The sequence below is a fragment of the Puma concolor genome, chromosome E1 (assembly GCF_028749965.1).
Source record: "Puma concolor isolate L17-30 chromosome E1, mPumCon1.1.hap2, whole genome shotgun sequence".
NCBI classification, from domain to species: Eukaryota; Metazoa; Chordata; class Mammalia; order Carnivora; family Felidae; genus Puma; species Puma concolor.
Genome location: NC_141680.1, coordinates 51,676,506 through 51,693,321, shown reverse-complemented (window position 1 = coordinate 51,693,321; position 16,816 = coordinate 51,676,506). Strand labels below are relative to the sequence as shown.

The window sequence follows — 16,816 nt, the reverse complement described above, 5'->3', positions numbered from 1 at the left end:
CATTGGATATGCCTAACCTACGGAACATCGTAGCTGATAGCCTCTCCTACCTTAAATGTGCTCAGAGCCCTTATATCAGCCTCCACTTGAGCAAAATCGTGTGATATAAAGTCTATTGTACAATTATGTGTTGAATGTCTCATGTGATTTATTGAATAGTGCGCTGAAAGTGAAAGACAGAACGGTCGTGTGGGTAGAGAATGATTGTCGGTGTGTTTGTTGACCTTCATGGCTGTGTGGCTGCTGGGGGCCGTGGCTCACCGCCCCCGGCCAACATCACAAGAGAGGATCGGATCGCACGTCGGTAGCCTGGGAAAAGATCCAAATTCGAAACTGGAAATATAGATTCTACTGTATACCTGTCGCTTTTGCACCAAGGTAAAGTCGAAAAACCATCCTAAGTTGGGGACTGTCGGTATGTATGATTCATGCTGGTAAATACTAGTTCTGAACAGCATGTGAGTTAAATTGAAAACTCGAGAAACATTATATACACTTCATGTCTATAAACACACGTTTTGTGTGTTTATAGATATAAATATAGATACCGATATTTCCAGATAGAAATAAAGGCAAATATAAATCATTGGTAGGAGGAAACTCCTCAGAAAGCTTGATGCAGATTTTTCGTCTTTTTGTCTGTTTTCTGTAATTAACACGACTTACTTATGCAATATAGAAATAGAATACTTACTACAAGTTTAATAGTGGCCACTCTGAACGATAGGATTAATGGCGACCTGTATTTTATATTACGCTGGGCTTTATATTTTCTGATTTTCTACAATAGACATAACTTACTTTTTATAACCAGAGGAGAGAAATGTTCCCAATAATAAAAAGAGAAAACAGGAAGGAAATACAGTAATATGCTGCTGGCATTGATCTCTGGGTATTCACATCAAGGAAATCGGCAAACATTCCAGACCACGGCTTGATTTATTGTTCTCTTGAATCTCTCGATTGAAGGAAGTGACCGAAAAAAGGTTAATAATTTATTCAGGTCAAGGTTAAGAGTGTGTCATTTCTGTCACCATGACATTACAACAGCAAAAATTTGAGATTTACGATTTTTGCTGCCTTTTCTTTACCTGAATTATCTCGTTTTCCACCTCATATAGTGACCATATGTTACTTATAATAAGGGTCTGGGGAAAAGAGTTTCTTCTAAAAATGAGCGGGAAATAAACCGCAAAGCTGTGAGTTCTAGAACGTGTAACAGTATCGTATGTCGACAATTGCTGACGACAGCTATTATGACCACACTCCTATCTATTATTTTCTGTGTTTATTGCATGTACTTCCGACCAAACTGTGATCCTTCGTCAACTGGAAGGTGCCTACAGATTTCAGGGATGTTCAAACGTGAGAGAGGAAAAATGCATCCTAGAATGGACAACGTTTGATGAGTAGCATCACACGCATCACGGAAGAAGCAAAGGGCTTTCCAGATCTCGGGGCTTGGGCAGGCCTCACTACCACACCGCTGTAGAGAGGATGGGGGGGCTGGGTGGGAGGAAGCACAGCCCAAGGGGCAGACCGCAGCTGGAAGACCTGATATCCTCACCCTGACCCCCACTCCCTGGTGGCCAAGGGTGAAAGAGTCACCCACTCACCACGTGGTTCCCTCTCTAGAGGACACCCACTCACGGGGGCAGGGAACGGTGACGTTTAATTGGCTATAACGTTTGGAGAACACTTTGAAGATGAAAAGTGCCAGGTGGCTATCATCACCCTACACTTCTTAAGATGATACATGGAATAATAATAAAGTTCTCCCCCACTGGGCCTTTCATCCGTGGATTTCAAAGCACTTAGCGAACCTTAATTAACTCCCAACACCTCTATGAAGTAGGCATTAATAGCCTCTTGGCTGAGATGGAGAGACAAAGGAGGGCGAGTGACTGGCCCAGGCCCTCAGAGAGTCAGAGACAAGTCATTGTGAAAGCATTCATTCCCGAGACCCACATCTGTCCATGCCTCTTGCGAAGCGCTAGAGACACCCCGGCTGGGGCTGGCGAGGCTCACAAGTGCCTGTGGTGAAACTGTAGGGAATTTTGTAAACCAGCTGTGAAACAAAGCCGTTATTTAAAATTCAATGATATTGGTGTAACGTTAAATAAACTACGTTGAAAACAGAAGCGGTGAAAATTCAAAACGTCGCTACGTTTTACAGTTATCCGTGCTCGTTGGGTTAATTACACCTGTGGTATCCGTAAGGTGGAAATGGCATCGTGTGGTGTGCTCTTGGGTGTCACTCCCCGATTTCCTGTTCAGTGATGTTCACGCTGGTCACCTGAAATCAGCCCCGGTCAGAACAGGTACACCGAGGAAACTGACAAGCGCTGCGGACCAAGGCTTGATTTGTTGTCCTCTGGACCATCCGCACTTAAGGAAGAGAGAGGGAAAGCGTTGATGATGCAGGTTCAGGCTAATAGTGTGTCATTTACGTCATTTTTTCCATGGTGAATACCATACAGAGAAACCTCGGGCGCCTGGGTGGCTCAGTCGGTTCAGCGTTTGCCTTTGGCTCAGGTCATGATCTCACCGTTCATGAGTTGGAGCCCCGAACCGGGCTCGCTGCTGTCAGCGTGGAGCCTGCTTTGAAAACCATTATCCAATTCAGGAAACGCGTCCCTCCCATTGCTGACTAACGAGGAAATTCTACATGCATCTACGTCACTTCCCTCTCACCTTCCTTGTCACATCAGTAAGTGAAAATACCAGTCAACGTGCATGTCAGGACTATCTTTCTTCAGTCATGGGTTGGCTGCAGATGTTAAGAGCATGACAGAAATCTATGAAAAGCATCAGTTGGCCGTATGGAATGTACAATTCAAAAAATTTGTATTTTATTTAATTGTGCATGACGCGTTCTTTATGTTGGTACCCTTGATTATTACCTATGCTTTTTTTTTTTTTTTTTTTGAAAGCCTGATTTACTAACACACCATTGGTAGACCTACGCACGGGCAAGGCTCAGGCCCTGTCCCGATCAAACTGCCAGACGACCGGTACTTCTGGTGTGAAGAGCTATGGTGGCAGCTTTAGCGTGAAGCTGGGCTTCTGGGCCCATCAACCCACCTGGAAGGGGCCCTAGTTCTGTGTTCACGGGATCAAACATTTTGTAAAATTCACAAAGATGTCTGAATGGTAACTGTAAGGCCACGGCCTCTTTCCAGTCTGACTCGCCCTCTGTTTCACTGTGCCCTGTGTCCGCTAGCATTGGAGTGGCCTTGGCATTCTGGGGGACCCAGCCAAGAACCTGAATGGGGGATGCCTTTAGTTTGGGTTCCATGAGATGTATTTATGTCACTCACAGTCACGTCCACAGGTAAGGAAGTCAACAGTAGGCATTATAGTGGAGCAGTGGTCTCCAGGAAGAAGCCTACAGTCCATGTGCTAATCCGCTCAGCGTGATGAGCCCCAGAAATTGTGGACAGTGGACGACAAACGAGATTTGAAATGTGCGGAGCCAGAAGCCAGCCTAGGGGAAATCCATCCAGCCATCGGCCACGTACAGTTGAAGCAGAAACTCTGATCCTCATTAATGTCTGGTCAAAACAAAAGTCCTCTTACCTCCTGATGGGAATAACCTGATGACGTAGCCTATACAATTATAAACGCACATTCTTTTCTTTTATGTATTAACTTACACACATTTTTAGTGTTAAGCATTACAAAAAATTTAAATTCCAGTATAGTTATCATTAGTTTTATTTATTTATTTATTTATTTATTTATTTATTTATTTTTAATTTTTTTTTCTTATGTTTATTTATTTTTGAGAGAGACAGAGATAGAGGGTGAGCAGGGGAGGGGCAGAGAGAGAGGGAGACACAGAATTTGAAACAGGCTCCAGGCTCCGAGCTCTCAGCACAGAGCCCGACGCGGGGCTCGAACCCATAAACTGTGAGATCATGACCTGAGCCGAAGTTGGACGCTCAACTGACCGAGCCCCCCAGGCACCCCCATTTGTTTTATTTTTTGATGGGAATTGCATAAAGCAAGATGTATCAGAATCCTGAGTCTGAATGGCACAAACCCGTAGCAGGACCACAAGCCTCAAGTATGTGAGGTCGCATACTTGAAGTGTCTCAACATTAAATGATAAACACATCTCAACCTGCTAATGGGAAGGATTTCATTATCTTTCTAATTTCCTATGGAAAATAACATCGCAAAATCATCGTCCTATGAAGAGGCAATTCAAGAATATGCAATCACGGGCCACCTGGGTGGCTCATTCCGTTAAGTGTCCGACCCTTGGTTTCGGCTCGAGTCATGATCTCGTGGTTCGTGAGTTCGAGCCCTGCATCCGTCTCTGTCCTGACAACGTGGAGCCTGCTTGAGATTCTCTCTCTCCCTCTCTCTCTGCTCCTCCCCTGCATGTGTCCTCTCTCTCTTTCTCTCAAAATAAATAAATAACCTTTAAAAAAGAATATACAGTCAAAACATGTAGGAATAAAATATAAAGGTGGGAGTTATTTAATGTAAACATGTGTAGTATTTGCCAGCTTGTAAAAGTTTGTAATTTTTGCAATTTATTCAATCCTTCTAAATAAATATGCGGTTTTATACCTAATTCTACGTTCATAATTTGGATTCTTTTTCTTAAAGAAGATCTCCCCCAATGTATAGACATTTCAGGTGCCATGAAACCCAGGAGAGCCCCCTGCTGGGGTAAACACAGGTGAGCACCAGGACGGGTGGCTGCAGTGGGGGAGGTCACGGTGGGGGGAAGCTTTGTGGGGAAGTTGCTTCTGACCCAGAGGGACGAGTGGGAAAGGGGGAAATTGCTGACCCTCCCTCCTCCCCTTTCTTTGTTCCATCCACCTTCCCTGTAGGACTGAGCGGTCAGAGCCCCAAGGACACAGTGAGTGAGCCCCCAGGCAGAAGAATACAGCCCCTCCTTCCTTCCCCAAGAGAAAGGGCTAGCCCAGAGGCACTCTTAGATGCTGGGATATGCCCCACTGTGAAAACATCCCCTGGTCTGCGGAAGGCAAATGACACCCCACTCCCACTGCCCACCCCACCCACGTGTCTTGTTTGGGTCGTAGGTTGGCTGCGATCCACCATGAAGAAAGAAGTACGTGATTGAAAGGTAAGGACTGCCAACCTGCAGGGGAGGGCAAAAGAAGTGTGAAAAGGGCATCATGACTTAAAACAAGAGCATCATAATTAAAAAAAAGAAATACTGGGGCACCTGGGTGGCTCGGTCAGTGGAGCATCTGACTCTTGATTTCGGCTCAGGTCATGAACCCAGGGTCGTGAGATCGAGCCCTACATTGGGTTCTACATTGAGCACTGAGCCCGCTTAAGATTCTTTCTCTCTCTCTCCCCTTCCCTCACTCACTCTCTCTCTCTCTCTCTCTCTCAAAAAAAAAATACATATCTACACACACACCCACATATATGTGTGTACATGTGTGTATGTAAGTATATGCGTTAATAGTATATGTATGTGCATATACATATGCATATATATATTTATACCTTTATACCTTTATAGTGTGTGTGTGGAGTATTCCAAACAGATTCCAAACTACAAGGATGTGAACACAATCCCATATCCTAGCAAGCTCCACTGAGGCCTGACCTCACCCAAGACCTCCTTCCAAAGACTTCCCAGAGAATTCTGAGTCTTCAAATGGCACGATTGGGATTTAAACTTTTCCGTGAGAATAAAGTCCTGCCGTGTTAGGAAAATCCTAGACTCAACCCTGAGGCTTGAAAGCAAGCAGCACCTCAGATAACCTCTTGCCACCTGGCCCCCTCCTGAAACCTTGGCCCTGACCCCTTCCGTCCACATGTCTGGATTACAGCAGTGTTTTGGCCACTGAGTGGGATGATGGGACACTGCCTGACTCTTGGACACCCATTGGACACCGGTCAGAAGACAGGCCTATCAGAGCGGTAAGTTAGAGGATGGTCCAGAAGCAGCTTTCATCTTGGGAAGCATATTTAGGAGGACATGTAACTCCTAACAGAGTTCCCCAGCTGAGAGGCAGTGAGAGTCCAGCCAAGTTCAAGAACACATTCCACCAGTCTCAACCAACAAGGCCAAAGGCCAAGCAGAGAGGGCCAACATCTGTCGACTGGACAGTATGTGCACCTGCCCAGTCCGGCTTCCCCGGTCTGTCCCCTCCACGCTCATCACTTCCCTCCCACACTGTCACAGAAGAAACCATTTTATGTCACACGCGATTGGTCAAAAGCAGGTGCCTGGGCTGGCCTGGGCCAATCACACTATGTTCCTAAGAAATCTGAGACTCAACCCGGAAAGAGAGCCAGGTCTCTGGTGGCTGAAGTTGTGTGTATGAGCCCGTGGAGCAGGGTGGCTGGGCTACATGTGGTCCACTGTATGGACAAAGCCCATGAGAGGAGAGGGGGCCTGGTGGAGGCAAGACGGAAAGGTGCGGGGTAGAGCTATCTCAACAAAGTCTCAGTTCCTGGTTCCACGTGGTCCTGAGCCCCTCCCCTGCTCTCTGCCTCTCTTACTGTTCTTTGGACTTCATATTACTCCTCAGTATTCTTCCAGGAAAGTCTCTCTTTTTGCTGAGCTAGTTGGACGTTAGTAGCTTGAATAGAATAGTCCTATTATAACCGCAAAGGATGCTAAGTTGACTCTTTCAAAGAGCTTTATGGGGCTTCTACTTAAATGTGCGGTCTGATGTGTAAATTGTGGGCACATGGTTCCTGAACACTGAAGGTTAACCATCAGGGTGATGCTTGAATCCCAAAGATAAAACCCAAGCACACATCCAAAGTCGAAAGATGATTTCACACAGAGTTAGAGTTAGAAGTAAACTTTTAAGGCCGCCTAATCCAGTTCACATCTGGCACCTTTCTACTTCCCAAAGGACTTCAACCCATTTTCAGAATGTTATTGTCGAAAGATCTTTCTAGGCTGAGACAAAAATCTGCTTTCTTATAACTTCCAACCACTGGTTCTTAATTATATACCCTGGAGCTCTACAAAATAGATCAAAGTCTTCTTCCAAATGATAGCACCTAAAATATTTAACATCAAAATACTGTTATTATTATTCCTATTTATTGAGCAATGACTACAAGCCAGCGCACGTTCGTTGCTTTTAATTCTCATTGCATGCTGAGAAGGGGATAGTGTGCAGAGCCTCAGTTTACCAGCGAGGACCCTGAGATCATGTGGGATGATGCTGAGCGCGGAGACTGAAGGGAGGCAGGTCATAAGCTAGGAGCTGGATCCTCAGATGTCACCACCTTCCAACAAGAAATTCCTAGGGACCTAGAACCTGAACCTGGCCTTCCAGGTCATCCTGAACTTATATATGTCATGATGAGATGATGCGGCTCACTTCACAGTGTTTTGGCTTGATTGCTTTGAATGTCTAGCTATTTGGGCCTGTGGTGGGGAGGGTTCTGAGCCGGGCAAACACTAGGGGCCAGCCTGGTGGAAACTGCAGGAGAGACCGCCTCTTGGTGAATGGCAGCTGAACATTCTCTTCCATCTCAAGTCCTTACTGTATACTCTTCAGAATTCTATGGCCTCAGGGGGTTCCTGCAAGGACAGGGTTGGTGGGACTTGGCCTTTTGTCCACATCTCCAGCCCACTGTCGCTGGCTTCTGCCCCTCCAGTCTCAGATGCCCTAGGCCAGCGTGGCTGAAATCCCAGGTCGACACGTAGGGGGCACATTTTCTACCCATGGAAAACAAACCGCCCAAAACATACTGGGGTAAAACAACCACTATGTTATCCTGACAGTTTCTCTGGGCAGCAACTTGGACACAGTGAGGGTAGTTCTCTCTGTTTCACAACGTCGGGTGCCTCGGAGGGAAGACGATGCAGTGGCACATCCAGCAGGGGCTGGGATCGTCTGCATGTGTCGTCCCTCACACATCTGATGGTTGATATCAGTTGTCAGCAGGGCTGTTGGCCTACGCATGGCCTCTCTATGTGGCTTTTCCACATGGCGAGTCTGGGCTTTCTCACAGCACGTGGCTAGGTTTCGAAAAGCCCAAAGAGGGGCGCCTGGGTGGCTTGGTCGGTTAAGCGTCCGACTTCGGCTCAGGTCATGATCTCACGGTCCGTGAGTTCGAGCCCCGAGTCGGGCTCTGTGCTGACAGCTCAGAGCCTAGAGCCTGTTTCGGATTCTGTGTCTCCCTCTCTCTCTGCCCCTCCCCTGTTCATGCTCTGTCTCTCTCTGTCTCAAAAATAAGTAAATGTTTAAAAAAAAAATTTTAGAAAAGCCCAAAGAGAGCAAGAGGGACATGCATGCCTTTTCGTGCTTTCACTTCAGAAGTCACCGGACATCACCTCTGCCATATTCAATTGGTTGAGGCCATCACAAAGGTCTTCCCAGGTTTGAGGGAGAGTATGTGGACCCCACCACTCAAGGGGAGGATTGATTGTCACAGTATACAAAGAACACGTGGGATGGGAGATGCTGGTGTGGCTCTTTTGGGAAAGAACAATTTGCCACAGGGAGGTAAAGAAGGGGGAACAAAAAACCACTCAAAGAGACCCTACTCTGTATCAGATTCTCTGTACCGAGAGCCACCGACCTTACCGTGTGGGGGCACCTATTCTGATTCTGCAGATACGAAAGCTGAGACTCCGAGGGATTCGGGTACTTGTTCAAGACCACACAGAAATCGATGGTGTATACCAGTGGCTCTTAAACTTGAGTGAGTTCATCCTTGGACAACCAGCCCCAGAGATGTCAATTCAATAAGTGTGGGAAGGGACCCAAGAAGTCACATCTCTAACAAGTTCCTAGATGGTGCCGATGATGCTGGCCCAGTGATCACCCTCTGAGAACCGTTGGCATGTAGTTTTCGAATCTACACCCAGGTAGACTTGTACCCTGTCATACAGTGTGCTGTGGAGAGCAATGCTTCCAAAGGAACGCTGTGAGACGCCATCAATAATAACACAAGAAAGATGTATCTAAGTTGGAAACGCTTCACTCTGACAACCCACAGACGTCCTCTTCCATGGATACTGAGGGCTGGAAGTAAGAGATATACCTGAAGCCCAAAGGACCTGACCCCGAGCTTCCTTCATGGACTAGGACCCTGTGAAGAGGCCAGAGAGGTCAAAAGAGACCTCTTTTAGGGGTGGAGGAAGAGAAAGGGTAGTGAGTAGTCTTCAGGGTTTTCTACCCTGTGTTTCCAATTCTTGCACATCTAAGATTGTACTTTCGGGCCCGCCTACTGTGGGTGGGAGCCGGTAGGTAGTTCTCGCCAATGAATCCAAGAAAAAGTGGTGTTGCTTCCATGCTGGAGCATTGAATTGCCAACGAGAGACCCTTCAGGGCTCTCTTTTCCCTCTGCTACAATGGCTGGGAATGTTCATGACGGTGGCTGCTGTGTCAGCCTGCCACAGAACACCTGCTGACCCGTGATGGACACACGCAGGGAGTGAGCCACAGACAGCTGCTGAGATTTGAAGGATTTTTGTTACTGCAGCAAAAACTAGCCTTTCCTAACCGATACGGGAGAAAGGAAAGAGAAGGAACATCCAAGGAGCATTATGAATAGATCCAAACGAGACTGGTTGGAAGAAATAAATCCACATTTCTGCAGTTCAAGGCCACAGTCTCTGGCTGCTGTGAAATCTATGACCTTCTTATGGTGAGATTCTTCTGCCTCTCTTCCAGATTTTGCAGGCTAATCGGGGGTGGGGGGAGTGGCTTGGACCATCTGTTCTTTGTCATTCCTGACCCCAACTCTTGGATTTAACCTGTTCCAGCAAGATCTGTTCCCTTTCACATGGATCTGGTCTGAAGGGCAACTTCGATACTGGCCTAGACTCAGATTCTAAGCCTCCTTCTCCTCACTTACCCTCGGCCCCGGGTCTGCTCAGCCACACACTCTGTCTTCTGCAGGTCAGCAAAGACGCCAAGTCTTTGTCAATGCAGTGCCACTGGTGCTCCCCCTTCCCCCCGCTCACTGAGTGTCCTTTGGAAGATGCCCGGGGCTGACAGCCAGCATGCATGGCATTCCTGAAAGTGTGCTTTGCCAGGCAGGCTGAAGGGGAAGCTTTGTGCTGCTAGGTTCCCAGCTCCCAGCACCCCGCCAATGATCAAGGGGCCTGGTTCAGACCATCACCTCGCCTGATGGAAACAGAGGGCCCGAGTCCAGGCAGAAGCAGCTGAGACCCAAGCCTTGGGGGCTGGTGGAAGGGGGGGTGGGGCTGGAGCTAGCCTGAGCCCTTCCCCCACTGCCATCTGCTCCTCAAGGGTTTTACTGCTATCTGGCTAAGTTCAAGAGAGAAAAAAACAAAGCAAATTAGTGAAAAAATAACATGAAAGGTGGAAACAATTTGTGTTTAGAATCCGATTTCTTTTAAATATATTTTCGCCATCTTTAGCTCTATGGTCCCATGTTTCATCAAACATTGAAAACTTTGAAACTTTCATCATACTCTGAAAAAGAGAACCAAAGAAACGTTGGCATGCCCTTAGTGCAATCAGGGGTCACTCCAGGAGTCTCTGAAGTCTAGAAGCCTTCCATGCCTTCCTGACATCATGCCAAACCGTATCCTAGGCTCCATCCTTCTATGCAACAAAGTCATGTGACTTAGGCTCAGCCAATCAGAAACACCTTCATGGGACGTGGATTCAGGAGTGATTCCAAAAATCAGGCCCAACACAAAATCGTTTAGTAAAAGATGGCTGTGTAAACATCTGGTTTCTAGCATAGACCTCAACGTGCCAGAGGCAGAGGCTGTATCTGCAGTGGGGTCCTGGGCTCTGCCTACCATTGTCCTAAGGAGTGGCCAGTTGGATGGACCAATTCCCTCATTCAAAAAAATATTAACTGAGCACTTGCTGTGCCCCAGGCAGGCCATGACAGGACCCTGCCCTCATGGGGTTTACAATACGTTCAAGGGGATCGACTTTCACCAGATAATCACAAACTAATGTAACGTTGCAGTTGTAGCAAGTACTTTGAAGAAGAAAAACCAGAGTAAATAGGTGCTTCAAACTTGGGAGATGTGATCCCACCAGGGAGGTAACAAAGGCTTACTGAGGAAATGACACTTGCAGCAGAAACAATGCTATGTGGTCATCAGACTTCCGTTTTCCTCCTGGGCACATAAGAAGATCACATTTCCTGGCCTTTCTTGCATCTGGTGGGTCCATGTGACTAGGTTTTGGCCAATGGCATAAAGGCAGAATGAGGGAAGCCATTTCCAGCAAATATCCTACATGCAATCTTCTACACTGTCACTTGGCCATCTCCAAAATGGCAGAGCCAGATGATGGGAAGATTCTGGATCTCCGAGTGGTTGCTTCGAGGAGTCACCTGGGAGAGCTGAGAGACACAGCAGACTTTAGTGGTGGTAGGAAACAGACCTTTGTCGTGTTAAGCCATTGAGTTTCAAAGGCTGTTTGTTACCACACCTTAGCCTATCCTACCCGAACTGATACACTGTTGGGCAGAGAGGGATAAGAAGGGATAAAGAAGGAATAGGGGTTAAATATATAAAGAGAGAGGAGATGAAAACATTCTGGGCAGAGAGAATGGCCCTTTCCAAAGACTTTTGATGGGAGGGAGACGGCGAGAAGGAGAAACTGGAAAAGGCCAACGAGGGTGGATGGAGTGAGTGATGGTGGGGTTCAGAAGAAGGCTATGGAGGGTGGCAGAGATATGAACCACTGGCCAAGCGTAAGAGTTATGTCTGCAAGAGTCGTGCGTGCTCACATTCCTACTGCCCAGATACTCTGGCTGGGGTCCTGTCTGTTTTCAAGCCAGAGACCCTGGAGTTCTTCACTGTTAGCCTTCCTCACTCCCAGATGCTGATGGCCTTGAGAAGAAGCTGTACTTTTCCATTCTACAGTAAGCTGCCCACATCAAAGCCCAAGAAGCCACAGGCATTTGGGGAGTCGTGGGTCAGATATTTAATTATTCTAATCTAGAAGTCTACTCTCCCCACCCTGCCAAGAACACAAAGTTCCTTTTTGAAAACTAGGATAGTTCATTGCAAGGCTTGAATCTCATCCTTGATCACAAAGCTCTCAGACTCACCTCAAGACCCCCAGAGCTTGAGAACACACAGAAACCTCCCCTCACCCACAGTCATGGACCACGCAGGGAGCCTCCAGTGTTTGCAGAGGGTGGTGGTAGTTGTTTGCTGCTTTTATTTACTTTTAAGAAAAGCCACCTTCAAAATGGAGAGATGAGAGCGGGCCTATATTTCCAAACACCTTTTGTTGATCCGATTAAATCAGATAAAGAAATTACTATAAAAATATTGCCTCATCTACAAAGCTTAGGATATTTTTTCCCTTTTGCTCTTTTATTTTTTATCTTTGAGAAAGATAATGAAAGAGGAAGCTTGAAACCCCATTTCTATTGATGTTCGAACATACTGCTGGATTTAAGAACCAGAAGAGATCAAAGGGAATGGGTCCCATTTCGATAAAATTATAGCAGCTCTGGAAGAGGGTGTGGGGCTCATTGAGGAACTCAGCAGCAAGGAGTTGTTAACACACCTTCATTTGAGCCAAGGACAGAAGGAAAAATGCCTGGGATTCCGGGGGATTAATTAGGAGCGTGGCTAATAACGTTATAGCAGCTGCACACGCGTTCGGCTGATGCCTTTCCCGCAGCAAACCCTTCAAGTCCTCGACATAAGTCCCATCCAAAGGAGAAATGGATGGTGGTGACTCCAGCCTAGTTCCAAAGGAGACTTCTGTTCTGAAAATTTAACTGGCCTTGGGTCCTTATATCTGTTCTCATTGGAATCTGGGGTGAGAAGAACAGAGGTGGAAATAGTGTGGCGGGGAAGGAACCCAAAACAGTTCCTATCAGCTTTGACTAAATCGCTTACTGTTTCCCTCTTAAAATGCATCTTCCAGTAGATTTCTGTTTTCCCTCCAACCGCCAGAGTCGGTGGGGGCTTCTTGCCCGACACCTGATTATCCAGTGGCTAGGCTGTTGGGCGGGTGTGGCAAAGCAGGTGGAAATATTTGGGCAAAACCCACCTGGGTGGGTTCTCGTGAACACACTCTCGATGGCTGCCTTATTGGCCGGCGCTGATATTAAGAACTGATGATCTGGTTATTGTAATAGCTCTGTAGGGTGCCTGATGGTGGCTGTGCTTGTGGTGAGCACAGCATAATGTATAGAGTAGTGGAGTCACCGAGTTGCACATCTGAAAGGCATGTCATATGGTATGTCAACTATACTTCAGCTTAAAAAAAGAATGAAAGGAAATCATAGCGAAAGAACTGAACTGTAGTGTGAGAATTCACGCCTCTCCGAGTAGAGATGAGAAAGCACCCCTGTTTGTTTGTATCGAATGGTAACATGAACATTTCAGGGTGCCGTCCCAATCCTTTGCTCCTGTATCCATGCCAATCTAGAGAGCAGGGCGTCAAAAAGCCCCGATAACCATTTTCATCCTAAAGTAGTCATTGCAATTGAAAACAAACACTCATGGATGCCACTTTCAACCATCAGCTGAAGTAGGATTCCACACATACCAAATGTTTTTGGTCTTGGCTTAATTCACACGTAACCAGGAAGGTGAACTAATTTCCAAAAGTCGGTAGAATCAGTTTTTAAAGCATGAGTTGTCCCTGCTTCTCCACTGCCACTTTAATGGAAGAAACGATAATATTACTAATCGCTAGAACTGGCTTAGCGACCAGTAAGTAAGGCACCGTACTGCGTGCTTGACATTCAATGTGCCATTTAAGTTATGCAGAACTTGGACATGAACCTTCGCTTTAAAAAAATTAGCCATCCCGCAACCTTGGTGAGACCTAGGTTGGTCTACCCACAGCTGAATGCATCAATGGTGAAGGCAGGATTTCTAACGCAGCAGCAAATAATAGTCCAAAATTTAAACCAACCGACCAACAAAAAAACAACTCTTATTCTCCCAGGGAATTCTCGTTTCTCACATCTTGGAAAAGCATTAATAGAAAAACACCTCGTTATTCAGTGCAACCTATTGACAGTAGCATAATGTAGTTACCCCACATCATGTTCTTGCTAAATGATAGGCACCGAGCTGAGCGTTTTACATACACCATCTCATGTAATCCTCACAACAATCCCATGAAGTACGTACTTCTGTCTGTTTTTCAAATAAGGAAAACTGAGAATCAGAGATATGAAATATTTGCGGAGTTCACACAGCCTCTGAGTGGTAGAAATAGGATTTGAAACCACAGCGTTCCGGGGCGCCTGGGTGGCGCAGTCGGTTAAGCGGCCGACTTCAGCCAGGTCACAATCTCGCGGTCCGTGAGTTCGAGCCCCGCGTCGGGCTCTGGGCTGATGGCTCAGAGCCTGGAGCCTGTTTCCGATTCTGTGTCTCCCTCTCTCTCTCTGCCCCTCCCCCGTTCATGCTCTGTCTCTCTCTGTCCCAAAAATAAATAAACGTTGAAAAAAAAAAATTCAAAAAAAAAAAGAAACCATGGCGTTCAGAATCGCGTTCCACGATCCACGTGTTTCCCTTTACTACCACCATAGTTGTGATTCCCATCATGACTCACTTCTACCCCAGTGGGTTCCTCCTCTAGTCCCAGTCTTCTGCAAGGTACCAGCATCCAGGCATCCCACCCAAAGACCCATGAGTTTTGACCTCCATGTTTTGCCCTACCCAATATTTAAAAAAAATTTTTTTTAATGTTTATTTATTTTTGAGAGACAGAGACAGAGCATGAGTGGGAGAGGGGAAGAGAGAGAGAAAGACACAGAATTGGAAGCAGGCTCTAGGCTCTGAGCTGTCAGCCCAGAGCCTGACGCGGGGCTCGAACTCACGGACCGCGAGATCGTGACCTGAGCTGAAGTCAGACGCTTAACTGACTGAGCCACCCAGGCGCCCCTGCCCTACCCATCTTTAATCCATCATCAAACCCCAGCTCCCATCCCATTATCTCTTAGTGAGTGCCCCCTCTCCACCCCCCATGCCCACATTTGGATCTTCTAATAACAGGCTACAAGAATGTAAAAACATAGCATTTGTAAATGAAAACCACCTGAAGCATATCCAGAGGATTGCCACAGGGCTGAAAATCCCCCATTACGGGCAGGAGGAAGAAACAACAACAACAATAAGTAAAGTCTATCTTGAAAATTTAAATCCTGCCCCCACCCCCATTGCAACATACCCCTACATCTCTCTGGCTATGAAAATTGATACACCTGTTTTGGAAAATAATTTGGCCACATATATCAAGAACCATAAAAATGTTGCTCTCCTTTGATCCGGTAATCCCACCCCCAGAAATTTACTTGAGGGAAATAATTCAGAAGAAGGAGGAGGAAGAGGAGGAGGAGCAGGAGGAGGAGGAGGAGGAGGAGGAGGAGAAAGAGAAGGAGAAGGAAAAGGAGGAGAAGGAGAAGCAGGAGAAAAGTGCTAGTTGTATACAGATGTTTGTTACCTTTTTGCAATAGTAAGAATTTAAAGGCAAAAGAAATGTCGAATGTGGAAGAGTGACGAGGTAAATTTCAGTGTGATTAACTCAGTGGTCTATTAGGCGAATGCAAAAGCAATAAATATGGTCACTAGGTAGAATGTTGGAAAATATACAGGAAATAACGCTGAATGAAATATTTATGCTCCACAATTATGGCTACATAAAAACTTATATTTTTACAGATGAAAAATGGAGAAATGTAAATAATGTATATGACTGATTCGTGGGGTTATGGCCTGGCTTCTTTCACGCGTTAGGGCTGGATGAAAATGTCCTTGAGCTCTTTCGATGCATCCTAATGAAGGCAGTGGCTGTGACTGTGAAAGGGGGACTCCAACCCCAGACCCGCGCAAGGAGGGGCTTCCTGCCTCTTTCGCAGAATGGCATGTAAGGGAATCTCCCAGCTCCCCAGACAGGGGCATGACTGCCCCGTGTCAGGAACAGCTGGCAGAACCCTCAGAGGCCTCACCACCCAGAGACAGAACCAGCCCTTGTCTTCCTTATGCGGGCAGCCCTGGGTCCTGGTCCCTGAGAGCTAAGGATAGAGCTCGTCCAAGGTCCAAACAGCAAGTCGAGGCTCCCAGCCTCAGAGAAGAGCACAGGTCAGGACCCTGAGGAAGGCAAGCGGAGAATTCAAGAGATTTCTACCAAAGATGGGATTCAGACCCCAGAGGGCATGGAGCCTGGCCTCACTGGTCTGTGGCTGATTGAGGGGAGGCTCCAATCTTGGGGCCCAGCCAGTCTGCTTCTCTGCTGAGCCCACTCAACCACCCACGTGGCATCACCTCCTTTCTTCTCTTTTGTGCCCTTCCTCCCTTTCATCCTGCGTGGCCCCAGTCCTGTCAATGACACCCAAGGGTACGGTCTAGTCCCTCAGCGGGACCTGACACTCACCCATGGTTGACTCACCGGGATGGGTCCCTGAACTTGTGGGTGGACTTGTCAGTGTCGTCCCTACTGAGCGGTCCCAGGCGTGTGTGAGCCGTCCTGTGAGGAAACACCACTTCTTTGCAAACAGGTGCCCAACAATGCCTTTCATCTGGCTGCACACAGAAGGGACCGAGAACCAGGGCTTTGATCAAAACACAGTGGACGGGAAGCCAGCAGGAGCCCCACTGTCCCTCTCCGCCATCTCGGACTTGTCTTCTGAGCAGCTGCCTTCGGGTTTTTTTAACAGCATTGTTCAGGGAACAGGGGGTTTTGCCAGGGCTGGCACTGGACTCAAAGGGGTTTGAAACTGGGAGGCTCAGAATCACAATGACGGCTCTTAGCCTTTCCTCTCTTGGCAGGTGTCCTCCATCCATGAGAAGACGGACAAATCCCACCTACAGAGAGGCTCACCGAGGAGAGGCCAGAATTAATTAGCAAGGAGATGTTGTTATAAACAACAGTTC

The 16,816-nt window shown here is 47.0% G+C and overlaps 1 long non-coding RNA gene across 1 annotated transcript; it reads right to left on the bottom strand.

Moving 5' to 3' along the window:
- Positions 1-982: 982 nt before the first annotated feature.
- LOC147574491 (uncharacterized) lies at positions 983-16,555 on the bottom strand. The gene is made up of 3 exons (XR_015244255.1): positions 16,332-16,555; positions 11,017-11,304; positions 983-2,388 (listed from the first exon to the last, which is right to left on the bottom strand). It is a non-coding gene; the product is annotated as an uncharacterized LOC147574491 (long non-coding RNA).
- Positions 16,556-16,816: the final 261 nt, after the last annotated feature.